The sequence below is a fragment of the Sus scrofa genome, chromosome 6 (genome assembly GCF_054392235.1).
Source record: "Sus scrofa isolate SSC_HxYL_T2T_F1_AM1 chromosome 6, Sscrofa_HxYL_maternal_Yorkshire_Landrace_v2.0, whole genome shotgun sequence".
NCBI lineage: Eukaryota > Metazoa > Chordata > Mammalia > Artiodactyla > Suidae > Sus > Sus scrofa.
Window position 1 is genome coordinate 38,987,571 of NC_139388.1, and position 21,095 is coordinate 39,008,665.

The 21,095-nt window shown below is 35.2% G+C and overlaps 1 protein-coding gene across 2 annotated transcripts in view; it reads left to right on the forward strand.

Moving 5' to 3' along the window:
* The window catches only part of ITFG1 (integrin alpha FG-GAP repeat containing 1), a 237,069-nt gene that overhangs the window by 125,929 nt on the left and 90,045 nt on the right, over positions 1-21,095 (forward strand). Inside the window, exon 11 of one of the 2 annotated variants that reach the window (XR_014805953.1) lies at positions 36-2,747. The exons of the other annotated variant lie outside the window; for it this stretch is intronic. The gene's annotated coding sequence lies outside the window, so the exon portion shown is untranslated. Of the gene's footprint in view, positions 1-35; positions 2,748-21,095 lie in introns of those variants that run through there. 2 annotated transcript variants of the gene reach the window in all.

Here is a 21,095-nt window from a genome sequence, read left to right on the forward strand (position 1 = left end):
AGACAAAAAAAAAAAAAAAAGAAATATATTTCTAGAATTCAGCATGATAAATTCTTTGAAACATAGTAGGAGGAAAAAAGACATAGGGTGGTGCATTATAATCCTTTCTACCATTCACTTTTGTTGGAAAAGCATTTTCTAATTTTTAACTGATTTTCAAGACTGCTAGATTGCTGAGAAGTAGTATAGGATTGCAGTTTCTAATTTCAAGGGTTGCTCCCTAGAGAGTTGTGTCCATTTTTTTCCTGCAGGCTTTGAAAATCAAGTAGAAATTAACTACGCAGATGAGAGTGAAATCCACAATATATATTTCATGAAAAGAAATTCTGAAACAATGGTTTGTTTATTTGTGTTTTTTGTTTTCAGAAGAGAGTTGCTGTTTGGGTTTCCATTTGTTTTTTTATCTTATCTTTGTCTGATTTGTGGAAAGTTAACCTTTAAGATCAGTTGCTTGTAAAAGACCTGTGATGACATTTAATAGAGTCAGTAAGTGGCTCTAAACAAAACAACAGGTCTCTGATCAACCCTTTTATTTCAGCGCCACCATTTTGACTGAAATGTATAGCAAAGTGATTCAGCAAAGTATAGCAAAGTGATTTCAGATGTATAGCAAAGTGATTCATTTACACACACATACACACACACTCTTTTTCAGATTGTTTTCCATTATAGATTATTATAAGATGTTGAATATAATTCCCTTTGTTATATAGTAGGTCCTTATTGTTTATCTATTTTATATGTAGTAGTGTATATGTGTTAATCCCATATTCCTTACTTAATTCCCCTTCCCCTCTGCTATCCCCTTTGGTAACCATAAGTTTGTTTCTTATGTCTGTGAGTTTGTTTCTGTTTCATAGTTAAGTTCATTGGTATCACTGTTTTAGGTTTCACAGATAAGCGATGTCATGATATTTGTCTTCCTATCCATGTTGCTGCAAATGGTATTTCATACTTTTTATAGCGAAGTAAGATCACATTATGTGTGTGTGTACAGGTATATATCTATTGAGTGAGAAAAAGACGGATAGATAGATAGATAGACAGACAGACAGATACCACATTTTCTTTATCCATTCTGATAAAGGACACTTAGATGGCTTTCATGTTTTAGCTATTGTAAATAGTGCTGCAGGGAACATTGGGGTACATGTATCTTTTCAAATTAGAGTTTTCTCCAGATATATGCCCAGACATGGAATTGCAGGATTGTATGGTAACTCTGTTTTTAATTTTTTAAGGAACTTGCATACTGTTCTCTGTAGTTTGCACCAGTTTACATTCCCACCAACAGTGTAGGAGGGTTCCTTTTTCTCCTCTTCAGCATTTATTATTTGTAGACTTTTTGATGATGTTCATTCTGACTGGTGTGAGGTAATAGCTCATTGTCATTTTGATTTGCATTTCTAATAATTAGCAATATTGAGACACAGACACAATCTTTTCCTGTGTCTGTTGGCCATCTGTATGTCTTCTTTGGAGAAATATCTATTTAGGTCTTCTGCCCATTTTTTAATTGCATTCTTTTTTTAATATTAAGCTAAATGAGATCTTTGTATATTTTGGAAATTAATCCCTTGTCAGTACCATGATTTTCAAATATTTCCTTCCATTCCATAGGCTTTCTTTTCAGTTTGTTTATGGTTTCCTTTGCTATGCAAAAGCTTTTGGATTTAATTAGGTCCCACTTGTTTATTTTTGTTTTTATTTCCGTTACCCTAGGAGACGAATCCAAAAGGATACTGCTGTAATTTATGTCAAAGAGTGGTCTGCCTGTGTTTTCCTATGAGAGTTTTATAGTTCTGACCTTACATTTAGGTCTCTAATCCATTTCAAGTTTATTTTTGTGTATGTGTTAGAGAATGTTCTAACTTCATTCTTTTACATGTAGTTTTTCTAGTACCATTTATTAAAGAGACTGTCTTTTCTCCACTGTATATTCTTGCCTCCTTTATCATAGATTAACTGACTATAAGTGTGTGGGTTTATTTCTGAGCTCACTATCCTCCATTGAGCTATATGTCTGTTTTCATGCCAGGACCATATTGTTTTGATTCCTGTAGGTTTGTTATATAATATGAAGTCAGGAAGCCTGATTCCTCCATCTTCATTCTTCTTAAGATCGTTTTGGCTATTTGGGGGTCTTTCGTGTTTCTATACAAATTTTTAAAATTTTATGTTAGAGCTCTGTGAAAATTGCCCTTGGTAATTTGATAGGGATTACATTTGATCTGTAGATTGCCTTGAGTAGTCTGGTCATTTTTAACAATATTGATTTTTCCAATGCAAGAACACAGTGTAGCTTTCCATCTGCTTGTGTCATTTTCAGTTTCTTTCATTGCATCTTATGGTTTTTAGAGTACAGGTCTTTTGCCTCCTTAGGTAGGTTTATTCCTAGGCACTTTATTCTTTTTGATGCTCTTAATTATTATGTTTTAATCAGCCACAATTACTAGAAAAACTAGTACACAAAAATGAAAGGTTTAAATTGCTTTTTGCCCAGTAGTCATATATTAGAAATTTTATTTTATGCATATATTAGAAAAAACATTCCCCTAAATACTCCCCTAGAAATATTAATTGTCATAGGTAAAACTAAGTATTAATTTTATAGTTACTCTTAGGCTTTTATAGGAAAATTTAATAAACCATATTTAACTTAATATTATAAACTATATTGGATCATTTTTGTAAATTCAAAAATGACATTTCTAATTTGCTCAGAATAAATGTATGTTTGTTGACACTAGTATTGTAATCTAGAAGTTGTGTTAATGATTTATTTATCATTTTTCAAACACATAACAGTTCATGTTTCTTATTTTAAGTATTTAACTGAAGATATAAAAGAGTGACTTTTAGTCTTTGTTATGACTATTCCATATTACTTAATAAGAATGTTAGTATATTTAAGAAATACTTTATTGTTGTTAAGAAATTGCAAAACAGTGGATGCAACTCTATAGCAAAACCTCAGCTTCCAGCAGGAATTTATAGGAAATCCAAATCTAAAAGTACTAAAAAAAAAAAAATTCTTTTAAACAGAGGGTTTTAGCAACAAGGGAACAAATTCTGAGTATCAGCTGTAAGAACACCAAAATCTGTTAAATGGCAAGTAAATCAATAAATGTCCAAATGCAGTGTATTCCTTGTCAATTAATGCTGGGACAAAATGGCTTTATTTTATAAAGTCATATCCCCCTTTTTTTTTTTTTTTTTTTTTTAGGGCCGCACCTGCAGCATATGGAAGTTCCCAGGCTAGGGGTCAAATTGGAGCTGCAGCTGCCAGCCTACATCACAGCCACAGCAACACAGGATCCAAGCCACGTCTGTGACCTACGCCGAAGCTTACAACACTGTATCCTTAACCCACTAATCGAAGCCAGGGATCAAACACACATCCTCATGGATATTAGTCAGGTTCTTAACCCACTGAACCACAACAGGAACTCCCTATAAAGTCAGTTTCATGCATATTGCTTCACAATAATTTTCTAGGATGCTATTATCTTTATTTTGTAAACATGGAAATAGTCCCAGAAATGTCAGACAACTTGTCTAAGATCACATACTTGCAGTCAGAACTCTAATTTAAGTTCACAAAATCCAAATCCTTTTTATTTTCCTGTAAGAAAAAAATTTAAAAGGAAGTAGTAGATAACCAAAAATAACGCATTTTTAGCAGAGGTTAGAAATGATGATTTGGGCAGATAGTAAAAGTCACTCTGACAAGAGAAAGAAGCAGCAAGCGAAGGACAAATAAATAAAATCCAAAAGTTTTCTAATTCCTGAAGAGGAAAAGCAAATAACTGTATATTCCATAGCAGTATGTCCTCACTGAAACTGCTTGCTGTCAGAAGAGACTGATTATGTGCAAGGATGTGGTCTCTTATGGTTGTCATTCAGAAACCAGAGTTATAATTTGGATGTGTTTGTGGTACACACTTAAGCTACCATTATGAGAGGATGGAGAATGATGTAAGCAAACTGGAATCTGAAACTTTGTCAAAAAAGATGTGCTGGGGACTTCTGCAGGTATTAGCTAATTACTACTCAGTATAATCTGCATTTTCATCTTCACCCTCAGCCTTGTAGAATCATTTAACTTCCCATTGATACCCTGAGTCGCCAAGAAAAGGTTACATTGTGTTTGATGTTCTCTTTAGTAGGCAGGGAGATGGATAGTACAGATGCCTACATCCACTAGGACATTTCCGGGCACTGTTGTTTTTCATTTTTGTTATGAGCTGTAACAAAGGGTTTCATCATCGTTTAAAGTTAGGTCAAATCTCCATTACTAATTTTATGTTTTTGCTTCAAATGATTCACCATAATCTTTTAAATAAAACTAATCTCCATCTTTTCCATGGGTATCAAAAATATAACAGACTTTCTAATTTAAAATAAAAGCCAAAACATCCCATGCCTGTTTTGCCTAGGAATGTTTAGGGGTAGTTTGCAAAATAAATCTTAGTAGTCCATGTCACATAATTTCCATTTGTTCAGATGTTTCTAGGGAGAATAGCCCATTTCTGACATTATAGCCCACATCGCTATGTCTTATGATCAAAAGCATTAACTAATCTTTAATTTATGAACAATAACTCTGGATAGGAAAGTTATCTGCATTCCCAACTTATTGAAGGCTAAAGAATATTTTAAATTTTTTGCCAAGGGTATTTTATAGAATTATACATAAGAAGTTAAGCAAGGTTATTTTTGTAAAATGTTTTTTAAAATTAATGGTACTGAGGAGTTCCTGTCATGATACAGCGGAAACAAATCCAGCTAGGAACCATGAGGTTTCGGGTTTGATCCCTCGCCTTGCTCAGTGGGTTAAGGATCTGGCGTTGCCCTGAGCTGTGGTGTAGGTCGCAGATGCATCTTGGATCTGACATTGCTGTAGCTGTGGTGTGGGCCGGCAGCTGTAGCTCCTATTAAACACCTAGCCACCTGGGAACATTTGTGGCCCTAAATAGCAAAAAAATAAAATAAAATAAATAAATGGTACTGAATTCAAAAATCATATTCCCATCATTGCTGGATTTAATAAAATGTATTGTTCCTAAGCAAATTATTATACAGTCTCCAGAAGTATTCAGTATGTGATTTTTTTTTTTTTTTTTTTTTGTCTTTTTGCTATTTCTTTGGGCCGCTCCCGTGGCATATGGAAGTTCCCAGGCTAGGGGTCGAATCGGAGCTGTAGCCACCAGCCTACGCCAGAGCCACAGCAACGCGGGATCCGAGCCGTATCTGCAGCCTACACCACAGCTCACGGCAACGCCGGATCGTTAACCCACTGAGCAAGGGCAGGGACCGAACCCGCAACCTCATGGTTCCTAGTCGGATTCGATAACCACTGTGCCACGACGGGAACTCCAGTATGTGATTTTTTTTTTAAATCAGTTTTTACAATATAGGATATCTTATCAGGGCTTAAATTTACTTTTATTTTTACACATTTCTGTTTTCATTGTCTTATTCAGAAACTTCTATTACCTCAAATGAGGGAGAATAGTAAATTAGCCCAGTATGATGTGGCAGGATAAAAAAATGACAGAATGTGTTTGAAATCTTATCCTCATCTTTGAAGAACTCATACTGTTTCATCACTGAAGAACTCATACTGCTCTGTTGATTAACCTTTACTCATAAACCAACTTCAGATTCAGTAGTTGGATATTGTAAAGATCATATTTTTTCTACAGTAAAGTTGCCTGTTCTTCTGCCTTAATGAATCCCATGTTAAAATTCTTTATCCCATACTGAAAAGAAAAAGGATCTACTAATTTGTTATGAGGGGGAAAAAATTATGTAGATGGTAACTTTAAAACACTAGCCATCTCTGTTAATTCCAAAAGGAATATATATTAAATATTATTTGCTTTATCAGCAATCAGATTTAATCACTCTGCTAATAAATTACTCTGACACACAAAGTATATTGGCATGATGTTGCATCCTTCTATTATTTCCTTCAAATCCAAAGGTATAGCCCCTTCGTGTTTCTAATTTTATTTGCCCTTTTTATTTAATTCGTCAGACTTGATTAAGGCTGGTATATTTTATTATATCATTCATGTCTGTGTTTTTGTTGTTATTATAGTGTTTTTAAAATTACTCTTGGAGTTCCCGTGGTGGTGCAGTGGTTAACTACTCTGACTAGGAACCATGAGGTTGTGGGTTTGATCCCTGGCCTCTCTCAATGGGTTAAGGATCCGACGTTGCCGTGAGCTGTGGTGTAGGCTGCAGACGCAGCTCGGATCCCGCATTGCTGTGGCTCTGGCGTAGGCCGGAGGCTACAGCTCCAATTGGACCCCTAGCCTGGGAACCTCCATATGCCATGGTAGCGGCCCTAGAAAAGGCAAAAAGACAAAAAAAAAAAAAAATTAAAATTAAAAAAATAAAACAAAATAAAATTACTCTTATTCTCAATGATAAGATGGGTTTTTTCCATAAATTTTTAATTTTTTCACTCTATTTAAATCCTTCCCTTTTTTGCTTTCTTTGGGTTTATTTTTGGTTTTGTTTTAGTTTATTTCATTGAATACTTAGATAATGGAATTTTCTACTTATTTTCGAATAAGTGTTTTTAAGACTAAATATTTTCTTTGTACTTGTTTTTCAAACCATGTATTTTGACAGTTGGTGCTTTTGCTCTTTTTAAATTTTATTTTAAATTTCTCTTCACCTCCAAGTTATTTTAAAAGATGTTTTTAAATGTTCATGTAAATATGTTTGGAGAATTGTTTTCTATTATCGTTTTAGGGTTTGAGTCTATAATTGTTTATTCTTAAAATTATTGCATTGCAAAAACATAGATCTGTCTAGTACAATACTTTTCAAAACTTGTAGAGATTTTTCTGGTAGTTTAAATGATAACCAAATGAATGATTATTTGAAATATCATGTTAATTGTGTTATACAAATTTTCTGTATACCCTTACATTTTTTATGTGCTTTTAAAAGTATGTTAATCCTGGGAATTCCCATTGTGGCTCAGCAGGTTGAGGACCTGACATAGTCTCCGTGAGGATGCGGGTTCAATCCCTGGCCTCACTCAGTGGGTTAAGAATCCATTGTTGCCACAAGCTGTGGAATAGGTCACTGTTGCAGCTCAGATCCAGTGTTGCCTTGATTGTGCTAGGCCTGCAGCTGCAACTCCAATTTGATCCCTAGCTCAGAAACTTTCATATGCCACAGGTGCAGCTGTAAGAAGAAGAAAAAAAAAGAGGGGGGGATGTACATTTATCCTCCACTATGAAAGTATACAATTGTGAGCTTCTCTATCAATTTTTAATTTATATGGTTGCAATCTTGATTATTAAGTCCATAAGATTTTGTCCTCTCACTTCTTTTGTTAATCATGAAATACCCCTTTTCATTTAATGCTTTTTGCTTTGAATTTTTTCTTTTTTTTGTAATATTATAATTTCTGTGCTGATCCTTTTTCTTAGCATTTACTTGGCATATATTTCTACTTTATTTTCAGTTTTTCTGTGGTACTTTATGACATAAAAATTTGCATTCAGTGAAATGCAAAGATCATAAATGTGTAATTTGATGTTTTAATAATGTTTATACCTGTGTAATCAGTACAAAATATAAAACAGTTCTGTCACCTAGAAAATTTTCTCATGCTTTCTTTCTAGCTAATCTCCAGCCTCATAGGTTCCCAGTGCTTTGATTTCTATCAACATAAGTTGGTTGTACCTGATTTGAACCACAGAAAACTACTGAGATAATTAAAGAGGACCCCTCCCCCTAAAAAAGAAGAGAGATTCCATATTCACATATCAGAATTCTCAGTGTTTTCTCCAGAGAAAGTTAATTCTCTCCTTCTCTTCAACCTAACTTATGTAATATTTTTATTTTATTTTATTTTATTTTATTTTATTTTATTCTATTTTGCTTTTTCAGGCTGCACTCGTGGCATATGGAGGTTCCCAGGCTAGGGGCTGAATTGGATCTACAACTGCCAGCCTACGCCACAGCCACAGCAATGCAGGATCCAAGCCGTGTCTGCGACCTACACCACAGCTCACGGCAATACCAGATCCTTAACCCACTGAGCTCACGAGGCCAGGGATGAAACCCACAACTTCGTGGTTCCTAGTCGGATTCATTTCTGCTGTGCACCACAGTGGGAACTCCAATATTTTTATTATTAATTTCTCAAACTTGATCCATAGATTGAACACAATTCCAATTAAAATCCAAATAAGCTTCTGTAAAATTCATATGCTGATTCTGATATTTATGTGAAAAAAAAACTAGACTAGCTAAATTAAAACATTTAAATTAAAACCTGTGTTAGTCAAAATTGTCTTGAAGAAAACAACAAAGATGGAGGACTCATTTTTACCTGAGTTTGAGACTTACTATGAAGCTGCAGTAATCTACACAGTGTAGTATTTGCAGAAGAATGCATTTAGAAATCAGTGGAACAAAGCAATGGGTCCAGAAATAGAGCTATACATATTATGATTAACTGATTTTTTTACATAGAAGCCAAGGCAGTTCAGTGAAAAAGGCATACAAATGGCCAATAAACATATGAAAAGATGTTCAGCATCACTGGTAATTAAGAAAATGCAGGAGTTCCTGTTGTGGTGCAGTGGCTTAAGAATCTAACTGTAGCAGCTTGGGTCAGTGCAGAAGTGCAGGTTCAACCCCTGGGCCAGCACAGTGGGTTAAAGGATCTGCTGTTGCTACAGCTGTGATGCAAGTCATGGCTGTGGCTCGGATTCTGTTCCTGGCCCTAGAACTTCCATATGCCACAGGTGTGGCCATTAAGAAAAAATAAAAATGCAGTTGAAGCCATTATGATACACTTGTTCATACCCACTAGAATGATTGCAATTAAAAAAGCCAAAAACACCAAATGTTGGTAAAGACTTAAAACAACTGGACCTCTCATACAGTTTTAATAAGAAAATACAATTGCATAATTAATTTGGAAAACTGGCACTTTCTCATAAAGTTAAACATGTACTTTTCCTGTGATCTGCCAGTTTCATTTTGAGTACTTATGCAAGAGACATGGGCCTGTTATTCAGCCTAACATGATCTGAGACCCTCTGACTTCGTAAAGATTCACCCTTATACTGCATGCAAGATATACTCGCTTCATCTCAACATCTCCAAAGGTCTAATCCATTAGTGCATCAACTCAAGTCCAGAATGTCATTTAAGTCTCATCAGCTCAAAAGTCCCAAATCTCATAATGCAGATTATTTAAATTAGGCATGTGTAAAGCCTAAGGCTAATAGATACTAAGGCAGTTACTCTTCATTTATGGATGTGTGAAATTAGAAAACAAGTATTTGCTTCAAGAATGCAGTGGTGGGACAAGCATGCGATAATAATTATAGGTATTGCCATTCAAAAAGGAAGAAAACTGAAGGAAAAAAGAATTTACTGGTCTCAAGCAATTAGAAAATCCAACCAGTCATATTACAGTAGGTGCGAAGGCCTGAGTCTAATTTTCTGTGTTCCTCAGCTCCATCCAAGGGCCCATGGCTCATCCATTTTTCCTAAAGGGTAGTTTGCAGCTGAGTAGTTCATCGGTCTCTTTCCTGCCTGTAGAATTTTGAGAATCTAACAGCCTTTTTTTTATTTCATCCTCCCTTATTCCTTCCCATCCAAGCTGGCAGTATTTCTTCTGGGGTAGCATTCTTAAAAACATTGTGCTCTCTTATATATGTGTCTAAAAAATTCTTCCATCAGGCAAGAGGCTTCGCCACAAACTTCCTTGGATAAACCCATCTCCATTTTTGGCTTCTGAGATGGCTAAGGGGATACATGAGTCACAGACCTAACCTCTTCAGAAATCCCTATTTGTGACTGAGTACTCTAATTTTTTTATCCTTCCAAGACAGTAAGGAAATACTGTCCATTCATACCCTTGACATTATCTCCTGAACAGGTTTTCCTGACTCAATTTCTTAATTTTTGTATCTTTTTCCAACCTGTGTCAGCCAATAATTTCTCAAGTCACCAAGTTCTGGATTCTTTTTGATTAACAGTCCTTCCCTCACTTTATTTCCTTCCTGTCACATTTTTTATGAACAGTAAAAACCAAGTTTTACCTTCAGAAGTTTTCTTCAAAATCTCCTCAGTTAAATGTCCACATTTGTCACTTAAATTCTGCTTTCCATATAATTGTTGAATACAAATCAGCTAAGCTTTCTGCCACTTTATAGCAAGCATTCTCTTTCCTCCAGTTTCCAATAAGTTCCTCCTCTTTTTGAGTCCTTACCTGCAGAACTTTTAACATCCATTTTTCCACCAGGAGTCTGTTTTAGGATACGTATCCTCTATGAAGGTATAGATTTTTTGGGTCATTCTTCTAAGCCTTCACTATCAGTCTTTAGCATACATATTTCTACAAACAGCAGTCTGTTCAAGGTAGTCTGTAGTTTTTCTGTCATGCTCCTTAAAATTGTTCCAGCTTCCACTGGTTACCTAATTTGAAAGTCACGCTCATATATTTAGATATCGTTATAGCACTACGCCACTTCCGATACTAAAATATGTATTAGTTTCCTATTGCTGTTGTAATAACTTATCACAGATTTAGTGGCTTAATACAGATTTATTCTGCAACAGTTCTGGAGGTCAGAATTTATGTATGAATCTTAAAAACCTAAAACCAAGCTGTTGGCAGGGTTGGTTCCTTCTGGAGGCTCAAGTGGAGAGTTTATCCTTTGCCTCTTTCATGTTCTAGAAGCTATCCTTGTTCTACTGAGGCCCACATCAGCAGGCGTGCTGTCTCTGTACACATCCCCGTTTCCTCTGCTGCTTCTGTCCTCACATCACCATCTGTCACTAACTTTGGCTTCCTTCCTCCCTCTCATAAGAACACTTGTGATTACACTGGGCCCACCCTGCAGCAATCTCCATACCTCAAGATCTTTAATCTGATCACTTCTGAAAAGTACCTTTTGCCATATAAGCTAACATACTCAGAAGTCCTGAGGATTAGGATGTGGGCAACTTTGAATGGCCATTATTCTCTCTATCACACGTTGTGTATTGGTACATTTTTCTCAGGATAATTGCTAATGTTTACTGAGCACTGGTGATGTGTCCTGGTGTTGTGCTCAGTTTTAAATAAGGTATTTCATATTTGTTCCTCATTGTTATCCCAGAAATCTGGTTCTGTTGTTATACTACTTTATAGATGAGCAACTTGGGTTGCTATAGAATGAACTGAACACAAAAGATGACATGTTAGAGGTGATAAATGGGCTTTAAATGCTATTTTTCAAAATGTAGTGGAATAGCGAAAACAGTCTTAAAAAAGAACAATGTTGGAAGTCTTAGACTTCCCGATTTCAAAACTTACTAGAAATGATAGTGATCAATACTGTGGTACTAGCATAAAGACAGATTATGCAATAGAATAGAAAGCTTAGAAATAAACCCTCACATGTGTGGTCTAATGATTTTTGAAAAGTGCCGAGACGATTCAATAGGGAAAGGACACTTTTTTCAGTAAATGATGTTGGGAAAACAGAAGGTCCACATACAAAAAATTAAAAAAAAAAAAGGGGGGGGGGTTCTTTTCCTTACACTACATACAAAAATTAATTCAAAATACCTAAACATAAGAGCTAAAACTATAAAACACTTAGAGGAAAACACAGGGGAAGTCTTCACAATATGGGGTTAGGCAGTGATTTCTTGGATATAACACCAAAAAGCACAGGCAACAAAAGCAAAAGTAGACGAATGGAACTACATCAAAATGAAAAAAAATGTACTTTAAAGGACACATCAACAGAGTAAAAACACAACCCATAGAATGGGAAAAAAATACTTGCAAATTATATATCTGATAAGAGTTATGTTCACAATATATAAAAATTTACTCCAAGCCCAGCAACAACTACCTCGCACCAACCCCCCTCCCCAATTTAAAATATGACTTGGATAGATTCTCTTCCAAAGAATATACACAAATGACCAGTAAGTACATGGAAAGGTCCATTAGGGGAATGCAAATAAAAACCCCTAATAAGGCATCATTTATCAACAGTTAGAATAGCTATTTAAAAAAAAAATGAATTAACAAATTTTGATTAGGATGTAGAGAAATTGAAAATTGTGTGATTCTGGTAGGATTGTAAAATGGTGCACCTGTATCTAAAGCAGAATGGTGGTTCCACTGAAAATTAAAAATAGTTACCATGTGATCTGGCAATTCCACATCTGTATATATAACCAAAAGTATTGAAAACAGGGTCTCCTACAGATATTTATATACAGTGTTCATAGCAGCCTTATGCACAATAACCAAGATAGATACAACCCATATGCTCATCAACAGATAAATGGATTTTAAAATGTGATTTGTACAAACAGTGGAATGTTTCTCCTTAAAAAGGAAGAAAATTTTGACTGACACATGTTACAATATAAATGAACCTTGAGGACATTATGCCAAGTGAAATAAGCCAGTCACAAAAAGAAATACTGCATCAAATTCATATGATTCCACTCATATGCAGTACCTAGAGTAGTCAAATTCATAAAGACAATAATTGCAATAGGAGTTACCACGAGCTGGGGTGGGAAGGGGAAGAGGAGTGGAAATTAATACAGGAGAGATTTAATGAATACAGTTTCAGTTTCTAAAGGTGAAAAATGTTCTTGAGCTGATGGTGGTGGTGATTGCACAACAATGTGAATATACATAATGCCAGGGAACTGTATACTTTCAAGTGTTACACAATTTTTTTTTAAATCTTATAGAATATTAAGAGGATTGTCTTCACCTGCAAAAGTGGAGACAGTAAAATATGTTATCTAAGAGGAAAAAAAAATCCCTACCTTTCCTTACCAAGATAACCTTGAAAGTACCTAAAATATTGCTTTAATCAACTAAACTGAATATCTGTCTTTTTTTCTTCTAGTCTTCATCTTATTTCAGCTTGTCAATTAATTTTTCTTATATTATACTTATTTGTGTATTCATTTGTTTAGAAACTAAAAAGTTCTGGGTAGTTTTTCAGATGCTTGAGATAGAACAGAGACAAGAAAAGATATAGCCCTTGCTTCTCATTGACTTTTACATTCTAGTGTTTAGGGCTGAGGCCAACAGTGTACTTTAACCTATGTTTGTCAAATAAGGCATTGCCAAATTAACAGCATTTGAGATTAAGCTAAAATGATAAGAAGGAGATAGCCACATGAGAACTTCTGACTGCATCATAAAACTTGGTCATTAATTTATTCACTGAACAAATTTTATTAAGTATAACATATTCCTGGCCCTCTTTTATACTCAGGAAATAACAGTACAAAATGAATACAGTCCCTGATTGTTTAGAGCTGACACTGCAGTGGATAAAAAATAGACCATAGACAAATACATGTAGATGTATTGTAAAATGGAAGAAATAAGTACCATGAAAACAAAACTAAGCAAGCAGTTGTGTGATAGGATGGGAGTGGAGGACAGCTAAGAGGGCATAGATAATTTGGGATATAGAAATCATTGCATTATCTGCTCACTGAATGCACTGAGCAGGAAACCATGGGAATATCTGTTAAAGAGCATTCTAAGTAGAAGGAAAAGGTCCTGAAAGCTCATGTTTAAGTGTTCCAGGGAAATGACTTTGGCTGGAGTGAGTGATCCAGAAAATGGCAGAAAATGAGTCCAAGAAGTAGCCAGGCGCCAGATCATTTACAACTTTACGGGCCTTAGTAAAGGCTTTGGATTTTAGTTGAAGTATCATTGGAAAACATTAGAAGGTTTGAACAGAAGCAGGATTTAAACTAAAAGAACCATTCCTAATTATTCTTGCTACTGTTTAGAGAATGGATTTGAGGTGAAGTTGGGCAAGACTTGAATAAGGGAAGCCCTTAGGAAGCTGCTGCAGAATTATCTCCTAAGCAGGAGATAATGGTGAATTAAGGTCGTAACAGTGAAGTTATGGCTAAGTGATAGGTTTTGCTATAAATTTAGAGGTAAAACCAACAGGCTTTCCTTACGAATTAGGTGCAGAGTCTAAGAGCATGAGAGGAGTCAAGGATAATTCCATGATTCTTGCTCTCACTGGCTGGGTAAGTGGGAATGCCGTTTCCTAAGACGGGGAGCTGTGAAGCAGAAGCAGTTTGGGTGCTGGTGAAAGGAATGTATAGAATCTGTTTTGGGTATGTTTGGGTTGGGATGTTCATTTACCCATCCCTGGGGAGTTGTTGCATAGGTAATCGGATATGCAAATAATGTAGTTCAGGAGAGAATATAAATCTGAAGTGGAAAAAAATTGAACACTCAGCTTATGTATAATTTTTAAAACCTTAAGGCTGAATAAGATAATTTAGGGAATTAGTATAGATAGACAAGCAGTCTGATAACTGAGCTATAGGGCCCTCCCACATTTACAAGTCAGAACCAGAAATAGCCAGCAAAGGAGACTGAGGAGTGTGGCCAGTGAGGAAAACCATTACAGTGTGGGTTCCAAAAGAAAGAGTGTCAAGGAGTAGGAGGGCATCAACTGCATTAAATGTTGAGAGTCTGGATAAACTGAAGATTGAGAATTCACTGTTAGATTTAGCAACGCAAAGCTATTCGTAATTTGGACAAGATTATTTTTAAAGAATTAAAGTCCAGTGGGAGTGGATTCAAAAGTAAATAGGGTTTCCAATATCAAAGAAGATAGAATAATCAAAATGCATCCTCCTGCTAATTTTACCTAAAATACATAAAATATGTAAAACAATTATCATAAGACTCTGAAAGGGGACAAAAGGAGATAAATTGGCTAGGGACCTCAAGACTGGAAGGACAATTCATTGATGAGTTCCCTAGTTTTTGTTTTTGTAATGTTTTTATAGTTAGTTGAGTTTTTGGTTGTTTTTTCACTGGGTTTTTTTTTCTTAAATATTCTGGCTTATAATTCAGAATTGCTGTTGAGTGAAGGTAAAACAAAGAACCCTAAGACTCTCAAGCCAGAGGACTGGAAAGATGGAGGAATTGTATGACAGAAATCTTTTTAGCCAAATCTGTTATTTCTCACATTGTAGGAGGCTAGAAGTCCAACATCCAGGTACCATCAGGATTTGTTCCTAATGAGACCTCTCTTTATTACTTACAGACAGCTGCCTTCCCGCTGTGCTCTCACATGAACTTTCCTGTTTCTAGTGTCTCTTGCTCTTCTTATAAGGACATCAGTCTCCTATAGGATTTGGGCACCACCTTAACACTTTGTTTTACCTTAATTACCTGAAAGACTCCATCTCCAAATTCAGTTACATTGGGAATTGGGGCTTCAACATACAAATTTGGGGGTGGAGGGACATGATTCAGCCCATAGCACCTGAACACCACATGAACACCATGACAGAGACCACCACCCTCCTTACTGGGTGCCATGGAGATGGGGGAGTGGAGACTTCTGGAATATGCCAACTGGACATTAACAGGCCCTCCTCCGCTTCTCCTTATGTGGTAAACAGGCTGAGGCAAAACCTTGTTGACCATTCCCACCTTCCATTAATAAAGTGCTGTACTTCCTCTTCAGTGCTTTAGGGACTGAGAATGGAGCATTGTTGACCATCCCCACCCTACTCTAAGCTAATATCATCTAAGAGCCAGTGCTCTATTTCCTACTAACAAGAATGCAGAAAGGATTAAGGAATGGAAGAGAGAGTCTTTAAGTCTGTGTTTGAAGTCCTGGGTATGGAAGTAGGTAGCCATGCATGAAAATGACATGGTCAACACTGAATAACTTTTGATAATTGAACTACAGTGTGGATTACTGCCTATGTTTCAAAATGGCTTCCGGTAGCAAACAAGCAAAGCAGACCAATCAAGCAATACAGTAGCTTCAGAATTTAAATTGACATTTATACTGAATTTCACAAAAGTGAATTGGGACATGCATTCTGATTGATTCCTCTAAAGTAGAAGAGTTAAATAGAAACTAGAATTTTGTAACGTAAAATGTCAAAGGTGCAATCTACAGTTGCTCATAGAAACATCTCAAATGAGAAAAAACAACTGACAAACGCCAATAACAAGATAACACAGATACTGGAAATATCTAAAGAGTTTAACCGGTTGCTATAAAAAACATGCTTCCTCAAGCATTTATAAACCCTGTTGAAATAAATAGAAAAACAGCAAAGAAATATAAGATACCATAGACTAAAGTGGAAATTTCAAAATTAAAAATTACAATATCTGAAATTTAAAACTCACCGAATCCCTCAACAGCAGAATGGAGATTACAGTGTAAATAACTACTAATAGAAATTATCCAGCCTGATAACAGAGAGAAATGGATTGAAGAGAAAATGAACAAAGCCATAGAATTCTGTGGGACAGTAATAAAATATCTACATTCCCATTATTACAGTTCCAGAAAGCAACAGAAAAGAATTCAGGACTAAAAAAGATTTGGAGAAATAATAGCTGAAAATAACCCAAATTTAGTGAAAGATATAAGCCTACAAATTGAAGAAAGTGAGCAAACCTCAAACAGATTACACCTAAAGAAATCCTCACATCATAATCAAATTTGTGAAAACAAAAGATGGAGGAAAAATTATAAATATGATCAAAGAAAAAGAAAGCATTGCTTTTAAAAGAACAGTAATTCATATTTCTTATCAGGAGCCATGGAGACTAGGAACAATTGGCACACATTTTTGAAGGGCTGAAGAAAAGAATAGTAAACTCAGAGTTCTATACCTAGCAAAAATATCTGTCAAGGATGAAGGTAAAATAAATACATTCTTAACAGAAGGAAATCTGAAAATGTCAATGGAAGAAAGCATGTAAAATCATTATTAAAAGAAATTTTTCAAGAGTTCCTGTCATGGTGCAGAGGAAACAAATCCAAGCAGGAACCATGATCTGACCAGGTTCGATCCCTGGCCTTGCTCAGTGGGTTAAGGATCTGGTGTTGCCATGAGCTGTGGTGTAGGTAGCAGACGCAGCTCGGATCTGGTGTTTCTGTGGCTCTGGTGTAGGCTGGCAACAACAGCTCCAATTAGACCCCTGGCCTGGAAACTTCCATAAGCCACAGGTGCAGCCCTAAAAAGACAAAAAGATCACAAAAAAAAATTTTTTTTCAGACAGAAAATGACACCAAAAGGAAATTTGATATATCAGTAATGAAGAAAAGAACAATAGGAGAACTATCTGGGTAAATAGCATAGATTTTTCTTTTCCTATGGAATTATATAAATTATGACGGTTGGGAGCAAATAATTTAACAATCCCTGATATATCTCTCAACATAGAGGTAGTATTCTAGACAATTATATTGTAAAGGCTAAACAGACCTACTAAGTAAATTTTCTACATTCCAGTTGAAGTGGTAAAACTATACTAGCATACGGTGATATGTGTTTTATATATAAATGTATTCCCTAGATCAACCCACTGAAGGAAAAAAAAAAATAGAGATACTAAGAAATACATTAGATAAATTAAATGGCAATATTTTAAAATATTCAAATAACCAACTAAGCCTCAGGAAAAGGAATAAGAATGAAAAGCAATGGAGACAACAGAGGAACGAATACTTACATTAAATGTAAATGTTTTGAACACACTAATTAAAAAGAATGTCAGAATAGATTGAAAAATTATGATTCTGTTATATTGTCAACTAGAAAATCACTCCAAATATAATGAGTGGGAAAACATACCATGCCAACAATAATCAAGTGAAAACTGGAGTAGCTGTTTAAACACAGTAGATTTCTTTTTTTTTTTTCTTTGTCTTTCGTCTTTTTTTGTCTTTTTGTTGTTGTTGTTGTTGTTGCTATTTCTTGGGCCACTCCCGCGGCATATGGAGGCTCCCAGGCTAGGGGTCGAATAGGAGCTGTAGCCACCGGCCTACGCCAGAGCCACAGCAACGCGGGATCCGAGCCGCGTCTGCAACCTACACCACAGCTCACGGCAACGCCGGATCGTTAACCCACTGTGCAAGGGCAGGGACCGAACCCGCAACCTCATGGTTCCTAGTCGGATTCGTTAACCACTGCGCCACGACGGGAACTCCCTTTTTTTTTTTTTTTTGTAAACACAGTAGATTTCTGAGCAAAGAAAATTACCAGGATGAAGATTGATACTACCTCATTAGAAGAGGGCTAATTCACAAAAAAAAATATAGTAATCCTAAATGTGTATGCCGCATACAACAGAGCTGCTGTTACATGAAGAAAAAAAACTGATAGGACTAAAAATAGGCAAATCCACATAGTTGGGGGCATCATTATCCCTCTTTCCTTAATCAATAGAATCACTAAACAGAAAGCCAGATAGAGAAAAACTAAAACTGAGGAGCGCTGTTAAACAAGATCTAATTCACATTTACAGAGCACTCAATCCAACAACAGAAAAATATACTTTTTCTTTTTGAGTTTAATTATCAACACTATGTTAGTTCTGAGTACAAAACGTAGTGACCAAGTATTTCCATGCATTACGAAATGGTTACCATAATAAGTCAAGTTATCCTCTATCCCAAAGTTATTACAATATTATTGACTATATTACCTATACTGTACATTTCATCAACATAACACTTATTATAAGTTTGTACCTCTTAATTATCCTTACCTATTTTATTCATACCCCTATACCCTTCCCAAGGGCCAACTGTGTGTTCACTATATCTAAGAGGCTTTTTCTGTTTTATTGTATTTGTCTGTTTGTTTTATTTTTTAAAAAGCACATATAAGTGAATACATAACATTTGTCTTTCTCTGACTTAGATCATTTAGCATAATACCCTATAGGTACATCCATGTTGTCACAAATTGCAAGATTTCATTTCTTTTTTATATCTAATATTCCAGTATATAAATATGCCATATCTTCTTTATCCACTTATGTGTCTATGGCTACATAGGTTGTTTCCATAGGCTGTTTTATATAGAGTTCTTGTTTTTCCAGTGCCACTTGTTGAAGAGGCTATCTTATAACCATTGTATATTCTCACCTCTGTTACTGACCATAAATGTGTGAGTTCATTTCTGGTCTCTATTCTGTTCCATTGATCTATGTCTGCTTTTGTGTCAGGACCATACTGTTTTGATTACTGTAGCTTTGTAGTATATTTTAGTGTGTTATAGCTCCATCTTTGCTCTTCCTTCTCAAGACTGCTTGGGTTATTTGGAGTTGTTTTTGTTTCCATACAAATTTTAGAATTCTTTGTTCTGTTTTGTAACAAATCCCATTGGTGTTTTGAAAAGAATTGTACTCAATCTGTAGATTGCCTTGGGGAGTATGGCCCTTTTAACAGTGTCAGTTCTTCCAATCTCTGAGCACTATGTATTTTTCCATTTTTAGTGTCATCTTCAGTTTCTTTCATCAAGAGTCTTATACTTTTCTGAATACATGTCTTTTACCACCTTGGTTAGATTTATTCCTAGGTATTTTATTCTTTTTAGATGCAGTTATAAATGGGATTGTTTTCTTAATTTGTCTTTCTGACAGTTTGTTGTTAGTGTATAGAAGCACATTATTTTTGCATATTAATTTTATATTCTACAACTCTCCTGAATTCATTGATTCTAAAATTTTACACCATCTCTAGGATTTTCTACATGTACTGTGTCACCTACAAACAGTGACACTTTTAACTTCTTCCTTTCCAATTTAGATGGCTTCTATTGCTTTTTGTTTTCTGATTGCTGTAGCTAGGACTTTTGATACTGTGCTGAGTAAAAGGCACAGGAGTGGGCATCCTTGTTCCTAATCTTAGAGAAAATGTTTTCAGCTTTTCACAGCAAAGCATGATGTTAGCTGTGGATTTCTCATAGCCTTTATTATTTTGAGCTATGTTCCTTCTGTACCCACTTTGTTGAGATTGTTTTATTGAAAATGGATGCTAAATTTTGTCAAAAGCTCTTTCTGCATCTATTGAGATGATCATGTAATTTTTATTCTTCACTTTGTTAATGTGGCATATCACATTGATTGATTTGTGGTGTTGAACCATTCTTGCATCCCTAGGATAAATCCCACTTAATCATAGTATATGATCTTTTCAGTTATTGTTAAATTCTCTTTGCTAATATTTTGTTCAGGTTTTTTGCGTCTATGTTCATCAGTGATATTGGTCTATAATTTTCTCTTTTGGTGATGTCTTTGTCTGGTTTTGGTAGCAGTCTAATCTGGCTTCTAAGATGAGTTTCCTCTTCAGTTTTTTGGAATAGTATGAGAATAGGTGTTAACTCTTCTTAAATGTTTGGTGAAATTCACCTGTGAAGCTTTCTGATCCTGGGCTTTTGTTTTTGCTTGTGGGGTTTTTTAAAAAATTTTTAATTACTAATTCAGTTTCATTACTAGTAATTGGTCTATTCATATTTTCAATTTTATTCAATTCAGTTTTTGGAGATTGTACATCTCTAGGAATTTATCCATTTCATCTAGGTTGTCCCATTTTATTGGCATAGAATTGTCTGCAATTTCTTAGGATTCCTTATATTTCTGTGGTGTCAGTTGTAACTTCTCCTCTTTTATCTCTAAGTTGGTTTATTTAGGCCCTCTCTTTTTTTTTTATTGATGAGTCTGGCTAGAGGTTTATCAATTTTGATTTCTCTTCAAGAACCAGCTCTTAGTGTCATTGGTTTTTATAATTGGGTTTTTTATTTGTTTGTAGTTTATACTTCATTTATTTCTACTGTGATCTTTATTATTTCTTTCTTTCTACTGACTTTGAGTTTTGTTTGATCTTTCTTTTCTGATTCCTTTGTATAATGTTAAGCTTATTGTTTGAATTGTTTATTTCCTGTGATAGACTTTTATTGTTATAAACTTCCACCTTAGAACTGCTTTTGCTGCATCCCATAGATTTTGTATCATTTCGTTTTCATTTTCATCTGTCTCCAGGTATATTTTTATTTCCTCTTTGATTTCTTCAGTGATCCATGGGAAGATTTGCAGGGAGGGATAAATTAGGAATTAGGGTTGGAAAAGAATTTGAGAAAGAATACATATAACTGAATCACTTTGCTGTATATGTGAAACATATAAATCAGCTATACTTCAACTTAAAAAATAAAATATAAATTTAAAAAAGAATTATAATTAGCTGGCAAGAGTTAAGGATGTGTGTTAAGCA